Below are 21,705 nucleotides of genomic sequence, written 5' to 3' on the forward strand. Positions count from 1 at the left end.
GAAATCAGAAGAAGGCTAGGACTGGGGAGGGCAGCTGTGAGAGAACTGGAAAAGATCCTCAAATGCAAAGATGTATCACTGAACACCAAAGTCGGGATCATTCAGACCATGGTATTCCCGATCTCTATGTATGGATGTGAAAGTTGGAGAGTGAAAAAAGCAGCTAAGAGAAGAATCAATTCATTTGAAATGTGGTGTTGGAGGAGAGCTTTGTGCATACCATGGACTGCAAAAAAGACAAATAATTGGGTGTTAGAACAAATTAAACCAGAACTGTCACTAGAGGCTAAAATGATGAAACTCGAGGTTATCATACTTTGGACATACTTTTTCCAATGGTGGCCAGCCTCATGGGTCCTGGAAGCTTGTAAGTGGGGTGCTATGATATGAGGCAGCCTTCTGTATTTCTAAGTTTAACAGTTGTGTAGAAGAGGCAAGTTTGGGCTGCACGGCCCTTGCCTTCTGCCCTACCAGTCCCAAATGGGGACTGGCCACCTCTGCTTAATAAGTCAGCAATCATTTTGCAAGCCACAGGATCGAGGCACAGATAAATTGAGTGGAAAAGACTGTGGTGATAGAGCGCCTCATAAACCTTTGCCACCATGGATACCTTTCCCTTTTTGCATTAATATCATGACAAGTCTTTCAGGTAAAGCCAGGCACCAAGATAACCCCACTAATGAGTGAGTCACCCTCGCTGCAAACATTAACTTTAGCTTTCTCTTGTACAAACTTTAGCATCCAGTGAACTGTGCACGGAGCCACGCCCTAGCGAGGAACTAATGAGTTTAGACTTGTAGAGGCGTTATCGGGGGGGAGGGGAAGGTGAGAGAAACACCAGAATGAACAAGATGGATTCACTCAGATCTGGAATCTTTTGTTTTTCTTCCCAAAAATGGTGAAAAACACACAGCAGCTTTGGAAACCTAAACTTCATTGCAAGTGCTGGGTAGCAGACACTCCTTACGGTTGTATACAGTGTGAGTCCTACTCAGAGTAGACCCATGAAAAATAATGGACCCCACTAACTTAGGTACATTAATTTCAACAGGGTGTATCGAATGTGAGTTCTACTCAGAGGAGACATATTAAGTAACAGACATGGCAAACTTAGGTTCACTAGTTTCAATGGGTCTACTATGAGTAGGACTAACATCAGCTATAACCCTTTTGTTTGCCTTTCAAAGAGCTCTGTGTAATTCAAAAGCTTGTCCAATGGAGGCTGATACATTAGGGTGAATGGGAGACTGCCCCACCAAACTTAGCCAACCCCCCCCCCCCCAAGAGTCTTCCTTCTTACTTACATCCTGTCCAGGGAATGGTCCTGGCTGTCAACTTCCTCTGAGTCTCAGTTTGGTACTTGCAGAACTGAGCAAGGAGGAGGAGGAGGAGACGAAACTAGATTGAGGTGGCTCTACCTGCCATTGGCTCTGGCTCTGGGTTTGGTTGGGCTCCCTGCCTTCCGCCCCACCAGTCCAATCGGCACCAGCCACCACTGAGCTTGTCTACATTTTAAAACCACTGGTTGCTCCAGGAGGTCACACCATCTCCACAATCTGACATCTTCCCTTTTGCATTGGCAGAAAGTGAGCACCAAGGCCAAGTTACTTGTGAGCAAGCATTCCAGTCCGAAGATGCAAACCTAGAAGGAAACAATGGCTCTTCTCCACTGATGGAATCTCAGGTCACAGACAAAGCACAACAACGGACCTATTTAATTAATAAGTCCTTTACATGATGAACATGCTCACCTTCTCGTCTCCTAGGCTAGGGATCTTAAACAATTAGAGCCTTTCCTAAGTGCCATGCTTTGTGAATGTTCTGCGCTAAAATCACCCAGATTTCACAACCTGGGTAAGTTATGCGAATGAAGTGTCCTTCTCCCAGACAATGGGAGAGAAAAACAGTTACCTGCAGCAACTGTAAATAAGTTCCCAAAAGTTACCATAACAAGAAAGTAAGATGTTGTCTTATACCAGGTCAGACTAATTCCACAGGTTGCTCAGGGCTGTGGGCTGGCAGCACGGTCTCAGGTAGAGGGCCATTTCCCATCACCTGGTCTTTTTAATAACTGGAGTTGCTGGGAATTGAACCCAGGAGCTTCTGCATGCAGAGAATGGGCTCCATCCCTGAGCTCTTAGCCACTTCCCCAAAAGTTCATTAGCCTGCCTCCATTTCAAAAGCATCCCTGGAGGTGGCCTGTGTTCATCACAGGTGACCAGTAAGTCACAAGCCTGAAACACAGTAGAGGAGCCCCTTGCCTCAGCTGCTGACAGCTGGCACCTTTCCACATTTTTAAAGCATCTTTCTGCAGCCACAATGATCTAAAACGTGGGATTTTTTTTAATGAGGAACACAACACTGAGATTAAGGACATAAGGAGGCCCATCTAATCTATCAATCTATTTCCCAGATGCCTCTAAGAACCCCTAGAGCAGACCTTATCCCAGTCTGCGTAGGAATTACTTTTTTTAGATGTTTCCAATGCTTTTTTAAAAGATGTTTTTAAAATATGCTTTGTTTTAAGGTGTTCTTAAAAGATACTTTGTTTTCGTATGTTTTTAAAGATGTTTTGTTTTAATATGTTATTAAGTCTTTTGTTTTCAAGATGTTTCAAAGTGGTTTTACTGTTTTTGCTTGCCTCCCTGGGCTCCTTCTGGGAGGAAGGGCAGGATATAAATTTAATAAATAAATAAATAATAACCGTAACAGCCCTCCTCCATTTTTGTCCCTGTCATCCAATAGTCAGAGGTACACTGTCTCTGAAATGAAGTTTAGCTGTCATGGCTTAACAGCAGTTGGTACACCAGTCCCCTATGAATTTGTCTAATCCACTTCTGTGCCATTTACCTATCATGCCCACCGCCCTTTCTTGTGGCAGGGGGTTCCACAAGTTAGCAATGCTTTTGTCTGTTCTCAGTCTACTGCTCAAGAGATCTCAGAGGATGAACCACTCTCTGCAAGCCACTTCTCTTCAAATCACTTTGTCCACACAGCATATACACTTTTGTAAGTTAAGTATTTAGGGGCAAATTACATATTTTTGAGCCTGCAGAGGGAAGGATATGCTGATCAGTAAACAACCCGAGCCTATGCATGTTTTAGTCAATCAAAGGTGTATTACAGTCAACTGACCATTAAAGAAAGTATAAAATATAAACAAATACAAAACCAGAGCCTCAGAAGGTGATAAGTTAGGAGCTGTTTTGTTTTAATATGTTTTAAAGACTTGTTTTTAAAATGTTTTAAAGTGCTTTTAGTGCTTTTGTTTGCCGCCTTCCTCTGAGAGGAAGGGCAGGATATAAATTTAACAAACAAGCAAGCAAGCAAACATAGCCAGTCTAAGAGATGTTATATCATTCTGATATATTGCCACCTGTTCAGTAGTTGATTTATTAGACCCCACCAGGAAGATACTCAAAAGGGTCTCTAAGGATCAAACAGGAAACTATCTTATACAGGGATAAATCATGTGTTCTCTGACCCCTTAATGGAATTTACAGTAGAAAAACAAAAGAGACTGTTGCAGATTCTAATCCAGGTGTGGGGAACCTTTGGCCCTCCAATGGCTACTGGATTACAGCTCCCATCATCTCTGGCCATTGGCCAGGCTTGCGTGGGCGGATGAAACTTGTAGTTCAAAAAAACCAAACCTACAGAGTTGTAATTCATCAGTGCCTGGAGGGCAAGTGGTCCCTTTCACTTGCTCTAAACCTGGGATTCCCAAACTGCAGACCACCAGTAGTCCATGAACTTCATGCAGGTGGTCTGCACAATGGATCTGTGGTTGAAGGCAGGAGACTGCACATCCATCGTATTAAATATTCACATTCATTTTTAATTGTAGTTTATTGTCTCTTTTATTTCTAAGATTGTATTTTATTGTGTCACAATTTGAATTCTATGGAATTCAATACAATAAAATAGGGGCGATTTGGAGCAAATCCTGCTCTGGGTTCCTCCCAACCTGGCTGTTCTAGAACATCAAGGGATAAGCACCACAGAGGGGAACAAGAACTATTAAGAGAGCCGGAGCAACTTTACTGCAAGAAAAGGCTTTTAAACACTGCTGAATAATGAGTATCCATTTGTGTATAGTTAATAATTCTGCAAATAAACGTTGGCTGCGGTCTGGCAGCTGTTACAGATCTGGGACCAACCAGAAGTATGTCATGCATACAGGAACAGGAAGGGCCATATCTCAGTGGTAGAACATTTGCTTTGTATGCAGGTTCAATCCCTGACGGCATCTCCAGGTAGGGCTAGGAATAATCTCCCTGTCTGAAACCCTGGAGAGTTGCTGCCAGTCGGTGTAGACAAGACTGAATTAAATGGACCAATAGTCTAACTTGGTATAAGACAACTTCCTCTGTTCCTGTTTAAATCAGCCCTTTATTCAGAACCACGAGGTTTCAGGCAGGGGACGTTCTCCTTGCCTGCAGAACCTGCAGGGATCTCTTCTCGATTGTCCCAGAGTGCAGGACACAGAATAATGGGCTCAAGTTGCAGGAAGCCAGATTTCGACTGGACATCAGGAAAAACTTCCTAACTGTTAGAGCCATACGACAATGGCATTAATGACCTAGAGAGGTAGTGGGCTCTCCGACAATGGAGGCATTCAAGAGGCAGCTGGACAGCCATCTGTTGGGAATGCTTTGAATAGGATTCCTGCATTGCACAGGGGGTTAGACATGATGGCCTTATAGGCCCCTTCCACTATTCTATGATTCTATGCTGGGGACTGAACGTGAGATGTTCGGCATGCAAAGCAGATGATCTACTACTAAGCTATTGCTGCAGCTCGTCTTTTGCATCTGGACACTGTAGCTGACAGCCGTTAAAAACTTTTAAAAGAGGGCAGAAATCCATTCAAGACAGGTCCAGTATTTGCAATGACAGCTAAGGGAACACCCACGGTCAGAGGCACTATACCTCTAAATATCAGATACTGGGGTAGCCCTGCACAAGATGTGACCCACCAAGCTGAACAAAACCCAAGAGGTACGCATGTGTTTTGCATCCTCAGATGGGCAGCAAAGACAGAAGGGCTGTAACAAGACCCCTGTGAACCATGCACATCGTTGTACCTGGACTGCATGCGGCTCAGTAGGTTGTGAGCTTTGTAGCCCTATCCTGCTGCTAACAGTGTATGAAGCTATCAGCCTGTTGAAAACAAGCAAGTATGGACCTGGTCAGTGCCTGGATGGGTGACTACCTGGAAACCACATATGGAAATGGACTGCCTTCAAGTCGATCCCGACTTATGGCAATCCTATGAATAGGGTTTTCATGGTAAGCGGTGTTCAGAGGGGGTTTACCATTGCCTCCCTCTGAGGCTAGTCCTCCCCAGCTGGCTAGAGCCCACTCAGCTTGCCACAGCTGCACAAGCCAGCCCCTTCCTTGTCCGCAACTGCCAGCTGGGGGGCAACTGGGCTCCTTGGGACTATGCAGCTTGCCCATGGCTGCACAGGTGGCAGGGCACGTAACCCCTGAGCCACTCACTGTGGGGTGATCTTTAGCTGGCCCTTGACACCCAGGAGACACGAGCAGGGATTTGAACTCACAGACTCTGGACTCCCAGCCAGGCTCTCGTCCCCACTGTGCTATACCATGTGTGGAAACCACATATACACCAATAAGCTAAGCTTGGATCCTGGCAAGGCTGAGGCACTATAGGTGAGTGGTTCCCATGTCTGACAAACTGGTCAATTGCCTGCACTGGACAGAGTTGCACTCCCACTGAAGGGGCAGGTATATAATCTGGGGGTGCTTCTGCATCCAGCTTTGTCACTGGAGGCCCATGTAGCTTCAGTGGCTGGAAGTGCCTTTTGCAAGATGCACCTGGTAAGACAGCTACGACTGTTCCTGGACTGGGAGAGTTTGACCACAGAAGTTCAGGCATAGGAGATTTCAGTTATTGCAATGCACTCTATGTGGAGCTTTCCTTGTGCTTGGCCTGCGGCACAGTTGCTGACAGGAATGAGACCTTGTCAGCACATAATATCTCTGCTCAGAGATCGGCACTGGATGCTGATTTGTTAGCAGGCCAAGATCAAGGAGTTACTAATAGTATATAAAGCTCTTGGGAACAGTTTGCTTGCAGGATTGCCTTACACCATTTGTGCCCACTCAACCACTTTGTTCTGCAGAACGGGCACTGTTACAGGTGCCACATACTTCTTGTTCCACACTTGTAGAAAACTAATCTTGTAGTGTAACACCACCTACCCTTTGGAACTCCCTGCCTATTGACATCAGGTAGGAACCTTCACTATCTTCCTTTCAGCGCCTGCTTAAAACATTTCTGTTTAGGTAAGCTGATCCGGACATTTAGAACGTGCGTGTGTTTTAATCTCTTTTTAGTTTACTGCTTTTAAATGTTTTAATTACTTGTTTTTAACTGTTTTTACTGATAATCTTAATATTTCTTGTAAACTACTTAGAGGTTTTCTTACAATCAAGTGGTATATACATTTTGTTAAAAAAAATAATCTTTGGGTTCCATGATAGAAGAAAGGTGGAATATAAACGAAAGACTTATAAACACAGCTGTTCAAGGTTCTGGTTTTGGTGTACAAATCCCCTATGCAGCTTGGGACCAGGATACCTGAAAGATCATCACACCCCTTATGTACTTAGTGAGGTGCCTCTTACAGATACCATCTTATCAAGAGGTCCGTTCCTCACAACATGGGAAGCGGGCCTTTAGTGTTGTGGCATCTACCCATTGGAATTCCCTCCCCTTAAATATTAGACAGGTGCCATCTCTGTCTCTTTTCGGTGCCTACTGAACACCTTCCTCTTTCAACAAGCCTTTTAAGTCTACATCTGTACTGGAACTGCTTTTTAAGATGTTTTTAAAGCTGTTTTTTTTTTTAAAAAAAGATGTTTTTAAATATTTTATTTTTAAGATGTTTCAGAGTGCTTTTAATGTTGTTGTTTTTTTGCTGCCTGGGCTCCTTCTGGGAGAAAGGGTGGAATATATATATTTAATAAATAATGACAATAATGCTGGGAAAAACAGTAGAAAAAGAGGAAGGCCAAACAAGAGATGGATTGATTCCATAAAGGAAGCCACAGTCCTGAACTTACAAGATCTAAACAGGGTGGTTTATAACAGATGCTACTGGAGGTCGCTGATTCATAGGATCGCCATAAGTCGTAGTAGACTTGAAGGCACATATTAAATAATAATAAATAAATATAACTGCAGACATTCAGAGTTTATCAACCTGTAACTTGCCATTTGTCTGCAGGGATCAGAAGATTCCCAGGCCATCTTCCAACCAGGTATTAGATGAAACTACACTGGTGCCAGGAGAGATCAGTCAATATCGGGAAATGCCACAGCAACATGGGCAACTGCCTAATACTCAGTCAGACCATTGGTCCATCTAGCTCAGTACTGTCTACACTGACTGGCAGCGGCTCTCCAGGGTTTCAGTGGGAGTTTCTCCCAGTCCTACCTGGAGATGCCATTGGGGATTGAATCTGGGACCGTCTGCATTCAAGGCAGATGCTCTGCCACTGAGCTATGGCCCTTCCCTGACAGCATCCTACAGCAGAGAATATCCTAGGAGCTTAGATGTGGGAGAGCCGCCCTCCCCCATTTCAAATCTTTGCTTACCTATTAGCAATGAAGCTAGCCAGTGTGGCATAGTGATTAAGGTGTTGGACTATGACCTGGGAGACCACAGTTCGAATCCCCACACAGCCATGAAACTCACTGGGTGACCTTGGGCCAGTCACTGCCTCTCAGCCTCATGAAAACCCTGTTCATAGGGTTGCCATAAGTCGGAATCGACTTGAAGGCAGTACATTTACATCTTTAGAAAGCTAGCTTCAGGCAAATTATCTTTTAGCTTAACCTTACCAAATAAGGGACACTGCTAAAAGGATTGTAAAGCACTATATTCGCAGCAGCACCATGTTATATTAAAATCTTAATATTAAGGCCTTACTCCTTACCACCACCACCACCACACATCAAAACAAAAGGCAAACCCGACCTCCTTTGGTTTCAGCTAAGAGACATACGGAAAGACATTTTCTTTTCTTCCCCACAACGAGATTACATATGGCTTCATATACATCATCACCAACAGATTGCAAAGAATAATCTTGGTAATTTTCCCCTATTAAATTTAAAGGGCTGTATAAAATGTTAGTCCTCCTACGCAGCATAAACCCACTGAAGGTAACAGACTCTACGAACTTAGGTTCATCAATTTAGATAGGTCTACTCTGAGTAGACCTTAGATGCATTCAACCCAAAGCTGCCTTCTTTGGCCTGGTGTAAAAACACTGAACTGTGGTTAAGGATAGGGGAGAAACTTGATTCAGTTTGCATTGAAAGGCAAAAATAAAAACTCTGCACTGTTCAAAATATGAGAAATGAACAGACCCATCCTTTTATCCAGGTAAGCATTGCTTACAAAAATGCATACATTAGGGGAAAATGCATATTTTTTGTTAACCCCCCCCCACAAAAATACACTATAGAAGAAATTGCTTGCAAAAGTGTGTACATTTGTCAAAACTGCATAAAAATGTGTTTATTACAAGAAATTCACAGTAAAATGCTGATGAATTTTCATGAGGATTTTTTTAAAAGCAAATTACTGCAGAAATGCAGAGAATTTAAGATTTGAAAAATGAGAGCTGAAATTGACAGATGCTTCCATCCCTAACAGTGGTTAACCAGGCTATTGCTTAATAAGATAGAAAGGTAGTATGAAACTGTGACTCAGATGGTCGATCAGCCTCAAAGGCTCTTCTCAATGCCCTCCCTCATAAAGGCTTGGCATGGTGGAGACGCTGACACCTAGATCAGTGGTTCCCAAAGGTTTTTCCCCACGGACCACCTGAAAACTGCTGTGGGTCTTCGCAGACCCACTTAGTGATTTTCCTGCCTGCTGTAGTAATTGTAATGTGCTGTGCTAGATGGTGTATGGTTTTTTAAATGGAATTTTTACAGAAACAGCACTGACCACCTAAATGAAGCTTCTGGACCACTAGTGGTCTGCAGACCACAGTTTGGGAACCCTTGACCTAGATGATGGAATACTCTCTTAGCCTAGAAACACTCAGCTTGCCTTCCTCATTGCCCACTGTTCAGCAGGCATTAAAACCTGTACTACTTTCGGCTAGTTGTTGTTTATTTTGTTTCTGCTGTTTTTAATTACTGTTACTTTATTGTAGGATCATATCTTCTCTTTATCTTTTAATTGTTTCGTTTTCAATATACCGCATGCTCATCAAAACCTCTGAACAGTTTACATAAAAGATAAAATATACATTACAATTACCGATAAAAATCAGATGTGAAAAACAAAGTTAGCCAAGGCATTTTTCAAAATAAAATCAGTAACTTTAAAAATACACATAATGTCTTCCTTAAGCCGCAGTTCCCAGAACAGGACACTGTGTTCCAGGTGAGGTCTAAGCAAAGCAGAATTAACCCACTACTGCAGATGTAATGCTTAAAGGTAAAGGTGTCCCCGCACTTGTAGTGTGAGTCGTTTCCGACTCTTAGGGTGACGTCTTGTGACGTTTATTAGGCAGACCGTATATATGGGGTGGGATTGCCAGTTCCTTCCCCGGCCTTTCTTTACCCCCCCAGCATATGCCGGGTACTCATTTTACCGACCACGGATGGATGGAAGGCTGAGTGGACCTCGACCCCTTTTACCGGAGATTCGACTTCCTCCTTCCGTTGGAATCGAACTCCGGCCGTGAGCAGAGCTTCGGCTGCGTTACCGCTGCTTACCACTCTGCGCCACTCTTAATTATCATTAATGCAAACTTGACTTCCTGGTTTTCGGCCAACCCTTAGTGACCCAGAATTTGTGTATCCCACTTTTATGATGGTCCACCAGGAGATAAATTAAACTTTGTTTTTACTGTCTACCTGGGACTGCAGCCACATGTGGAGTATGAAGACACATGACAGGCCACTATGAAGGCTAATGGATGCTTTTGGCTCAGTGGGTCCCGAGCTGCGTGGGCCCTAATGGATCAGGCTGAAGGCCCATCTAGTCCAGCATCCTGTTCTCACAATGGCCAGCAAGATGCCCCTGGAAAGCAGAACCTAGATACAACAGCAACTCTTCCCATTTGTGATTCCCAGCAAATGGTATTCAGAAGGAGCACATAGCCATCATGGCTAGTAGTCCGTCACCTTGGGGGTTCTTTCTGCAGAGCACCTTTGCTGATTTTAAAGGTTGCTGTCCTCCAGGGAGCAGCAAAATTGCACCTTGACCTCATAAAAATCAAAAGAACCCTATTTTTATAAAAATATTTTTTTATAAAACTTTATTTTCATAAAAATGTTAAGATAATTATCTTTATGTCCTGCCTAGACACAAATGGGGTTTGGTAACTATATATATTTACTTAATATTTACTAATAGCTTATAACTTATAACTTCAATATTTAATATTTATACATTTATATATATTGATTGAATTGGTGCAAAATAATTTATAATGTGATGTAGAATGTGTTTACTATATTAGGGCAATTTCCCCAACTTTTTAAGCATTTATATTAATTTTGTAATATATATATATATTCTTATTGAAAAGCTGTATAGTATGAAAAGATCTGAATAAAATTGTGCTTGGGGTTGGTGGGGAGACAGAGAGAAACAGAGAAGTTTGCAGCTGAACTGCTGGTGGTTAAGATATTCCGGAAAGAAACAAAAGATTATTAACTGTTGGTAAGTCACTGCAACCAATGTCAGAATTCAAGACTAAACTAGATAAGTTTAGTAAGTTTACAAAAAGCTTAAGCATCTATACAACTCCTTGCAAATTCCTCCCACTCAGTCACCTGTGAGCAGAAACCGGGGGGGGGGGGGGAGGAAAGAAACCATGGCAGAAACTCAAGAAAAGAGGCCAACGTGTTTATTCAAACAGCCCCACAATAAAATGACCACAAGACATTTTGGACATTTGCTGCTCTTTCTCGGGGTAACAGGTTTAATGTACTCTGCTATAACGCACTTGCTAACAGCTCAGAAGTGGTTCAGGGTCTACAGTACTTTTTCCCTCTTTGAGAGTTGATACAGTCCTCTCTCTTCCTCCCCATCAAAAACCTGACAACAAAACATCTCTCATCTGACAGCGAGACTCTCTCTCTCCCACTACAGGTGTGAAATTCATGTTCGTTTGCGATTTGCTACACCAGTGGCAAAATACTGAGTTGTATTCAACAAAGTCCTACTCAGAGTAGACTCAATGAAATTAATGAACACAAGCAAGTCATGTCTATCCACTTCCACGGGCCAACTCTAAGTAGGATTAGCACTGGATACCACCCACTGCTATTATTCATGCGCTTATCTTGTATCCCTTCAAGGTTTGCATAAGAGTGTCACACTTCTACGCATAGGTACATAGGAAGCTGCCTTATACCAGGTCAGACCCATTGGTCCATCTAGCTCAGTACACTGACTGGCAGTGGCTCTCCAGGATTTCAGACTGGGGACTTTCTTGGCTCTATCTGGAGATGCCAGAGACTGAACCTGGGACCTTTTGCATGCATGTACAACTCGCACCATCCTGGACCATTGGTCATGCTGGCTGGGTCTGATAAGAGTCCAACAACATCCAGAGGCCATCAGCTCACCCACCCATGCTCCACAACTAAAACTATATAGTGTATTCCAAAAAGCATTAAAGACCTAAACAACCTAAACTCCAAATGCCCTCATTCCCTTCTGACCCACGCACGTGTTAAGATCAGCAGAGGGAGCCCTCTTGGTAGTTCCACCACCTTCAGAAGGTCAGAGAGTGACAGCCTGGGAGAGGGCCTTTTCTGTGGTGGCTCCTAAGCTGTGGAATTCCCTCCCCATAGAGGTGCGTCTGGCACCTTCACTGTAGAGTTGGCCTCCTATGCTGAAGAAACAGCTCTTTACCCTGGCCTTCAACACTTCACATGTATATTTTTAGGACCCATCATATTCTTGTTATTATTTGTTTTAAAAGGTTTAAAAAGTAATCTTTTAAATTGTTGTGACTTGCCCTGTGATCTTAGGGTGAAGGGTAAGTAATAAATGAAATTTACTACTACTACTACTACTACTACTACTACAACAACAACACAGACCAGTGGTTCCTAACCTTTTTTCACCCCACAGACCACTTGAAAATTGCTAAGGGTCTTGGTGGACCACTTAATGATTTTTTTCTGCATGTTGTAACAATTGCAATTCCATAGAATTCAAATTTTAATACCATAAAATACAATATAAGAAAAAAAGAAGCAACAAAAACACAATTACAAATCAATATACTTCATGGGATGCATGTGCCACCTCACGTCTTCAACCACAAATCCACAGACACACTGTGGAATGAAGCTGACAGACCACACTAGTAGTTCTCACACCAGTTTGGGAACCTTTGATACATACCACACCGCAGACTTGTATGTTTTCATAGATTTGGTGTCATGATATTGGCCATTTTATATTTTCAGCCCTCTTCCTAACAACTCCCGGGATTGGAATTTGCCATTTTCACAGGTGCCACACAGAGGTCATCTTTTCATTGAGTTTTTTCACCTGTTTGCCTGCAGGCACTTCTTGCTTGCTATATAAGCAAGTGGCTATTTTGATTGCTCGCAGGCACAGTATTCTTCAGGCTAAAGCCTCCCTACGTTATTGAACACTTGATGGCGCCGGGGCATCGTGGCGAGTTGCGCTACAGAGCTCATCCAAGAGCCCTCCACTGCTTTTCTCTCCCTGCCCTTATAAACACATTTGCTGCCTTTGGGTCACTTCCAGAGGACCTGTTTATCCTAACTGATTTGCACAAAGGTTGCAGGGAGGTGAGACAATGCCAGCTATTTACTGAGCATTTGTTTTTACTTGTTTGTGGGGAGGTTATACATTTGTTGTGCCAAGCAATTATTATCCCACACTTTCCAGTGGATATGCCCATCACTTTCCTTATCGCAAAAAGTCCAGTTTGGGGCAAGGAAGCTGGTTTGTTGCACAAGGGCACCAAATCAACTTTAATTTTGTACAACTTTATTGTACAATTTTTGTACAACTTTAATATTGTACAACCTGAATTTGAGAGTGTGTGATTTGAACCCACCTGCAAAACAGCAACAGTCTAGAACCGCCCTTCGTAATCCAGTTAAGGTAAGAATGGTGCGGTCATTTACAATTTTAAATTCCATTTTCTTTGGACCTAAAAGCATCACACACTGCATTTGAGCAACCATCCAATCAGTGTTACTGGCCTGGTATTTAATAACTTGCCTGGCAGTCATCAGGGACAAAGGACTCCATGCAAGGTAGTGAGTGCGCTGGCATAAGAACATGAGCCCTGCTGGATCAGGTCAAAGGCCCATCTAGTCCAGCATCCTGTTCTCCTAGCAGCCAACCAGATGCCAGAAAGCCTGTATGCAGGACCTGAATGTGACAGCAGCTCTCCTCACTTGCAATTCCCAGACCCGGTATTCAGAGGAATATTGCTTCTGATAGCGGAGGGAGAACATACAGTATTTGCAATTGTGGCTGGTAGAGGGATAGATTGTTACAAAGAACAATTGCCAGGTGCAAAAGAGAACAGGGCACTTGCCCTTTTTACAGTATTGTAGAAGAGGGGATTTTGGCAGGTGTAGCCTGTCATGCAAACTCCATCAGCTGAAATACCACTACGAAGGGAGCAGGAACCCTGTCTGCTTCTTCCACCTGGCCACCCCTCCTTTGCCAGTCCACTGCATTTCTGTTTTTTTAAATTAACCTTACTTATGTATTTATACAGAATTTAGGTAGGAACATACAAAGCTGTCTTACACTGAGTCCGACCCTTGTTTCATTTAGTTCAGCACTGACTGGCAGTGGCTCTACCTGGATAAGCCAGGGATTGAACCTGTGACCTTCTGCATGAAAGGAGATCTAGGGCCTTTTCTGTAGTGGCCCCCGAACTGTGGAACAGCCTCCCCGAAGAAGTACGCCTGGCGCCGACGCTTCTATCTTTTCGGCGCCAGGTTAAGACCTGGCTATGCTCCCAGGCATTTTAAGCGTTTAATGTTATAATTTTAAATCTTTTTTTGTTTGCTGTTTATGTTTACTGTTGGTAGGTTGATTTTATTGTGATATTTTGTATTTTAATCTTTTGTACACCGCCCAGAGAGCCACTCGCTATGGGCGGTTTAAAAATGAAACAAATAAATAAAATAAATAAATATTCTTCCACGGAGCTATGGCCATCCCCCAAATACGATTCTAGGCAGGTCTGAATAAAGGACTGTATTAATTAGGAAGCTACCTTATACCAAGTCATGCCACTGGACCCACCTAGCTGAGTATTGTCTACACTGACTGGCAGCAATTCTCCAGGATTTCAAGCAGGGGATATTCCCAGACCTGCCTAAAGATGCCATCAGGGATTGAACCTGGGACCTTCTGCATGCAAAGCCAATGCTCTACCACTGAGCCATGGCCCTTCTCTCAAGTAACAATAAGGCTGCAATCCAATACATGTCTACTCAGAAGTAAGCTCCACTGGATTCAACAGGACTTACTCCAGGTAAGTGTGTATTGGATTGCAGCCTAAGAAAGGAAAGCCACTTCATTTCTATGCTAGCTGTGGAGGAGGGAGCTTCACCAGCCTCCCTTGTGTCTGGCCTTGAAGCATAGCTGGCTGGTGGAAGAGCAAGGGAGCAATCCACCCCTCCTTCAGCAGCTTGCTTGGGAATGGTTTTCATGCCAGCTGCAAAAGTCAAGGCACTTCCTGTCCTACCTGGCTAGCATGGAAACACAGGCTAGGAAAAAAACAAATAACCCCAATAATAACTGCAGGATTATTTCAGCCTAACAGGGTTGCTGCGAGGATAAAAATTGAGATGTGGAGAACAATGTTTGTATGTCTCCTTGAGTTCCTTGGGGGAAAGATAGAATATTTATGTAGTAGTAGTAGTAGTTATTATTATTATATAATTTGTAGAGTTGCAGCACAGCAAGGGCTAAAGAATAGATTTCAAATCCAAAGTTCTTTCTGTGGAAAACTTCTGGTGGGGATGCCACAGGGACATAGGAAGCTTCCTAATACTGAGTCAGACCATTGGCCTATCTAATTGTCTACATCAAGAGTAGGGAACCTATTTCAGCCAGATGGCTGCATTCTTTCTTGGTCAAAATACCAGGGACCACATGCCAGAGGTGGGCAGGGCCAGAGGTAAAAGTGGGGGGAGCAACAGAAGTCAATTGTACCTTGTTGAGGAGGCTGGTTTCTACATACACACACGCCTCTCTCTATCCGGGCAAACAAGAGGCATTATCATCATCATCATCATCATCATCATGGATCGTCACCTGATTGATGGATTGTCACCTTGTAGTGGTGAGTGGGCTTGTGTGTTCCAATGAACCCTGTGAGCGATGCCATCGGGAGTCATGTACTCCCAGCAGGGTCACCCATGGCGGCAAGGTCAAGGGAGAGGAACCAGACAAAGAACAATCCAAGAATGTCCTCAATGGCAGAACAGGTGGAGGATAACAATGTGTATGTTACAATGGCTGTGAAGGTGGATGAAGGCTGCAGCTGATAAAAGACTTCCAATTGTCTTGGTATCCATGCCATTGGATCAAAGCCTTTTTCTGTCAAGATTGCATGTTGATTGTTGTGCGCCAATCTCCCCACGTAAAACAAATTCATGCACAGGGGTCTTCTAACCAAATTATCTTGGAAGATAATCTAACTCGCCACGAGTGGTTGCCAATGAGCCCAAAGGTCCCAGGGCGGGTTACAACAATTTTAAAACACATAATTAAAAACAGTTAAAAACAACCTAAACAACATGACAGAAAATTGAACACTATCAGAGTTCAAGGGCACACTGCCACCAGGCAAAGGCTGTCAAGGTGTGAAGCAGGGACCTTCTGCATGCAAAGCAGAAGCTCTGCCTCTGAGCTGTGACACTGGTGCTAAGAAACGATCCCCCTGAACTGGGCTTTCCTAGAGGAGAGTGAACGGTTCATGCTCCAGCCACTGTAAATATAAAAGTTATTGGCTAACAGTCACTGAAGATCCTCTCCTCCATTAACATAACAGCCCAGCTGGATCAGATGAAAGGTCCTCCTCTAAGCCAATATCCTGTTTCTAACAGTGGCCAAAAATGCTTCTCAGAAGCCTCCACCCAGCAACAAGAAACATCAGAAGAGCCTGGTTAATGATCAGGCCAAAGGGGGCCTATCTAGTCCAGCATCCTGTTGGGAAGCCCGCAAGCAGGACCAGAGGGCAAGAGCAACTCTTCCCGCCTGTGATTCACAGCAACTGACATTCAGAGATACTGCCTCTGAAACTGGAAGTTCAACTAGAATTATGTAATACTCTTTTTTCCCAGCCAACTAACCTGGTGGCCATTACCACATCCTTCTGCCAGTGAATTCCCTGCATGGAAAGTACTTCCTTTTGTCACAGTTGTGACTGTGGCCCTTCTTCAGATATTGCTGGACTCCAACTCCCACCAGTCCTACCACTGGCTGTGCTGGCTGTGGGGTGGGTGGGGAGGCTGATGGGAGTTGGAGTCCAAACAGATCTAGAGAAGGGTCGCAGGTTCGTTCCCCATCTCTGCCCCATTGTTTGGCCAGTTAGCATCTCAACCAGTTTGCTTGCCCGCCTGCCCGCCCTTTGCTCTGACAACATTTCAGTTGTTCCCAATAAGCAAGAAGGAGTAGAACAGCACAGAGTGAAGACTTTAGCCTTCCACATTTATCAAAGTGCTACAAAAGAACTACCATTAGAAGCGAAAATGATGAAACTGAGATTATCATACTGTGGACACATCATGAGAAGACATGATTCACTAGAAAAGACAATAATGCTGGGGAAAACAGAAGGAAGTAGAAAAAGAGGAAGACCAAACAAGAGATGGATTGATTCCATAAAGGAAGCCACAGACCTGAACTTACAAGATCTGAACAGGGTGGTTTGTAACAGATGCTACTGGAGGTTGATGATTCATAGGGTCGCCTTAGGTTGAAACTGCCTTGAAGGCACATAAAAATGGAAATGGACTGCCTTCAAGTCAATCCCGACTTATGGCGACCCTATGAATAGGGTTTTCATGGTAAGCGGTATTCAGAGGGGGTTTCCCATTGCCTCCCTCTGAGGCTGAGAGGCAGTGACTGGCCCAAGGTCACCCAGTGAGCTCCATGGCTGTGGGGATTCGAACCCTGGTCTCCCAGGTCGTAGTCCAACACTCTAACCACTACACCACACTGGCTCTCATGAAGGCACATAACAACAACAAATTCTATATTGAGAATTAATACCGACCTTCCTAACAGATTTGCTCTTGAAAGAAAATGGAAGATGGTTGTGTACAGAGTCAAGCCACTGATCCACCTCTTAGCTCAGCCTTCTCTGCACTCTACACTGACTGGCATTGATCCACCTCTTACACCTCTACGCTGACCAGCAGCAGCTCTCCAAGGTTTCAGATAGGGGTCTTTCCCAGTCCTAACTGAAGATGCCAGGAACTGAGCCCAGCTCTTTCTTGCATGCAAAGTATGGGCTCTATCCCCAAGCTAAACTTGGTAAGTAAAGAGTACAGCAGAAGACTTTTTTTGCCGTTAGCACTAGTTGTTTTTTTTATAAGAGTCATTATTTCCAAAACATTTTAAGACAAAGGAACTTGGAATGTGGTCTTTAGCCGGTCAGGGGATTCCTTCTTTCCAGGGTTGTTTTCCTAGCTCAGGCATGCAACCAAGAGACCAGGGTCCCTACAGAGTCTTGTCCTGGAGGCAACAAACTAACCCTGAATGCTTTGGTCAAGTCACACACACTTATTCAACACATGTTAGCAACGTGCAACTAATTTGCTCTCTGTTCTCTGGAATTCTACATATATTTGGAGGGCGGTGGTAGTAGCTTCAAACAGACAAGGGAAAGAAATCACCTCTGTGGACATACTCAGAGGTGGTTCCTTCCCTACTGTTAAAGCCACACAGGACCTCAGCCAAAAAGGGTCTCCTAAAGCCGAGTCTTGGCTCCGATGAAGCCCTTCTCGTAGGGAGTGTTGAACGTATTCACCTCCCCCCTTTCTGAGAACTAAACTGGGGTTCCGGTTTCCTTACCCAACCACCCCCCAAAACTAGGGCCAGCTGGAAACTGTGCAGACAGGACTGCTGATCCGCCTGGGTTGGGAAACTCCGTCCCAAGGAGGTTAGGGGATGTTGTGTAATAGGCAGACGTGCTTTATTAAATAATAAAAAGTGCAACTCCCTTCTCTTTGCCCCCAGCTGTTTCTAACCCTCCAGCGCTTCTCTCCCGCCCCCCCACCTTAAAATCCCACCTCCCCCGGCCCCAAAGTTTTTCTTTTTCTTTTTACCTGTGCCTAGATCGTTGCCTCGGCCTGGACCGCCGCAAAAGTCAAGGCAACCTTTTGCAAAACGCGGAAGGAAAGACGAGGGGGGGGGGGGAAACCCAGGCAGGCAGACCAGCATAACCAGCCCCCTCCTTCTCCTCCTCCCCGTCCCGCTACTGCTGCCAATTCGCAGCGGCTCCTCCCTGCCAAACTCCTCCTTCCGTGAAATGGGCGTTTGCCAAGGAGGCAGCGGCAGCAAGACCATTAAGCAGGCGCGCAGGCCGCTGCAAAGGGGAGCCTGGCTGCGTGAAGAGGCGAGCAGGAGACATTGGGGCAAGAAGTCTTTCCCCAGCTCAGCGGTAAAGGGAGGGGTGATTATTCGTGGAAGGGATTCCCAAACTGTGGCCTGCGATTCTTTGGGGGAAGCCTTGTGGTTTCAGTGTATGGTGGTGTGCTCCCAGCCCTGGTATCACAAGACTTGGGGGAAGCCTTCCCCCCCCCCATAGCCCATCCTCAGGCTGTGGGTAGGAATGGGGGGGGGATTCAATTCAGTTCGCACTTCAAGGCAAATCTATCAAATTCACACTTTCCGAAACACTGAGAAGTGAAACACAGCCTTGGTTCAAAATTTGCACTTATCTGAATTTTGCCATGCCGTTCTCAAACCAAACAGCGTTTACAAAAATGAATACATCAAAATGCATTACATTAAGAAAACTGCGTGCAAAAAGGTGTACAGTAGTCAAAACTGCATATAAAAATGTGTTTATTTGGAGAAATTTGCACTAGAATGCTGAAGAGTTTTCATGAGTGTTTTTTTTTTATTGTAAATTGCTGCAGAAACTTAAGACTGGAAAAATGAGAAGCTTGAGAGAACCAAAAATCAGATTTGTTCCACCCCTACCTGTGGGTGTCTTCACACCCTGTCAGGGTCTCCAGCTAGTATCTGGCGCTGGCAGCCCTGGAGTGCCTTGATGGACAGCAGCAGCTGCGCTCTCATTTCTGTTATGAAATGCGGCGACTGCTGTTGCTTCAAGTCAGAAGAGCAAGTGTCCCAAAAGTGGGGCACCAAGCACTGGCTATCAACAGCAGGAACTGGAGTGAAACAGCACCAGGAGATGAACCTGAAATAGACCAGAAGGACAGCTCGGGGAGGCAAGGGAGCAGGCACTCAGGCTGCTGCCCTTCTCAGTCCATCACCTGCGACACTGGTCTGTGTGGCTCATGGTAGGGCTGGGCTTGTGTGAGATGCATATACTTCATCTCGGGTGTCTTGGTAGGAAGGCCAGTCCAATTAGTGCTGTACTGACTGGCAGCAGGTTCCCAAGTCTTCAGATGGAGGCTTTCCCTCAGTTCTACTTGGGAGATGTCAGGGGTCTTTTAACCCTGAGCTGTGGCCTTTCCCCAGTGGATGTGTGTGGGGGTGTGAATAAGAGATCCTGTGTGTTTAGAAGTCACTTTTTTTATAGAAAAAAAAGCCCTTTAGATACTTCCCTTACAGAACTTAGGTGATCTGCACTGCCTGCTTTTAATAGTTGTATGGAATGAAGCCTATCTTACTTTGCATCTGGTCAGCTATAAACAGAAGAAAATGAGGGTGATCTCACTGCTGTAAGCCCACCAAACTGTAGGAAACCAGGGAGGGGTAGGGTGGGCATAGAGAAATTCAGTTCTGGTTGCAATGCAGACCTACCCAATTCACACTTCCCAAAACAATATGCAAAGCAGAACTCATCTATCCTTTGAAGTTTGCGCTTTGCTGAATATAGCAATTCAGTTCTTCAATCAAAAGAACGTACAAAGACGGATATCAGGCCTGGGGGCCAAATGCGGCCCTCCAGGCCTCTTAGCTTGGCCCCTGGAAGTCTCCCCAGGCCACACCCCTTACTGGCCCTGCTTCGCATCCTGAGAAGGCTTTGCCTAGCTGTAATGCATCCTTGAACTCTGATAATGCCTCTCGCTTGTCTGGATGGAGGAGAGGGCGTGTCTGTAGAAGCTAGCCTTCTGTACAGAGGTAATATTTGGATTTATTGCTCCACCTACTTTTGCCTCTGGCCCCACCCACCACTGGGAAGGTTGCCCAGAAGTGAATGCAGCCCCAGGGCTGAAAAAGGTTCCCCACACCTGATGTATATATTAGGGTAGGGAGGGGGAACCTCAACCCACAGAGGTAATTAGGCCCACCAGTCTTCACTATTCAGCCCATGAGGCTATTTCAGGCAAGCTACACCCACCTGCCATCATATGCCATCAGGTGTGGGGTAGGTAAGATATGGCTTAGCCAAAAGGAGTTTCTAGGCACCACTTGCTAGCAGTGCCTGCAAAGTGCTTTGCACGCAGCTTCATAAGAACCAGCAATCAGGTGATCTTTGCGTCTTGCAAAGTGTTCTGCAAGATCGACACTGGCACCTTGGTGAGGTCAGGTGGGCAGCCCCACCCACCTGTCAAACTTGGCCCTTGAGGGGTGGGAGCGATGAGCTGGCCTATTGGCCAGATACAGTTCTCCATTCCTCTATTAGGGTGAAGTGTGCCAAAAAATTATGTATTAGTGAAAACATACAAAAATGCATTCTATTTGGGAAAACCGCTTGCAAAAATGTGCATATTTAGGCATAACTGGATACAAATGTGTGGATATGTGGAGAAATGCACACTAAAGCGCTGATATATTTTCACAAGGAGTCTTTTTTTAAAAAAAATCATAAACAAATGAGAAATGTGGGAAACTGAATTTAAGACCAGGGGAAAAACAAACGTAGAAAAAGAAACTGATAGGCTCATTCATCCCTAGTAGGTTTTGGCCTACCAGTTAAAGATCCAGTACTGCTCGCCTTGTTTTTCCTCCCAAGGAGGACAGGATGGGTACTTGCGTTTGTTCCATCTTCTCCTTACCCCTAACCCCTGTGACTTAAGCTAGGGTAAAGAGGACACAGTGAGTTTCACAGTGGGGCAGAGAATTATTAGTTGAAGTTAGAAAGCATTTTCCTACAACTGGAATCTGTACTTGCTTCTGGCAAAAGGGCTATAGGCTCACTGGGAGAGCATCTGCTTTGCATGCAGAAGGCCCCGGTTCAATCTCTGGCATCTCCAGGTAGGGCTGGGAATGTCCCTTGCCTGAAACCCTGGAGAGCGGCTGAATGTAGACAGTACTGAGCTAGACAGACCAATGACTGACTCAGCATAAGGCGGCTTTCTGTGTTCCTGCTTTGAAAATGGTCAACTGCTTCAGTGTTTAGAAGTGCTTAGAATCTACACCCGAGGCAGCATGATGCTGGCTGAGGCTGATGGGAGCTGGAGTCCATTAACAGCTTCCCACTACTATTCTGGTCTCCCATCTTCTGTAACGCTTGTGAAAAATGTTTCCGGGTAACTCA

At 44.7% G+C, this 21,705-nt stretch overlaps 1 protein-coding gene across 2 annotated transcripts in view; it reads right to left on the bottom strand.

The window, feature by feature from the left end:
• CAPN1 (calpain 1) overlaps positions 1-18,513 on the bottom strand; it is a 60,215-nt gene extending 41,702 nt beyond the window's left edge. For both annotated transcript variants that reach the window (XM_061606857.1, XM_061606856.1), the window contains exon 1: positions 18,356-18,513. The gene's annotated coding sequence lies outside the window, so the exon portion shown is untranslated. The remainder of the gene's footprint in view (positions 1-18,355) is intronic.
• Between the last annotated feature and the right edge of the window lie 3,192 nt (positions 18,514-21,705).

This window comes from Rhineura floridana, chromosome 22 (genome assembly GCF_030035675.1).
Source record: "Rhineura floridana isolate rRhiFlo1 chromosome 22, rRhiFlo1.hap2, whole genome shotgun sequence".
Lineage (NCBI taxonomy): Eukaryota > Metazoa > Chordata > Lepidosauria > Squamata > Rhineuridae > Rhineura > Rhineura floridana.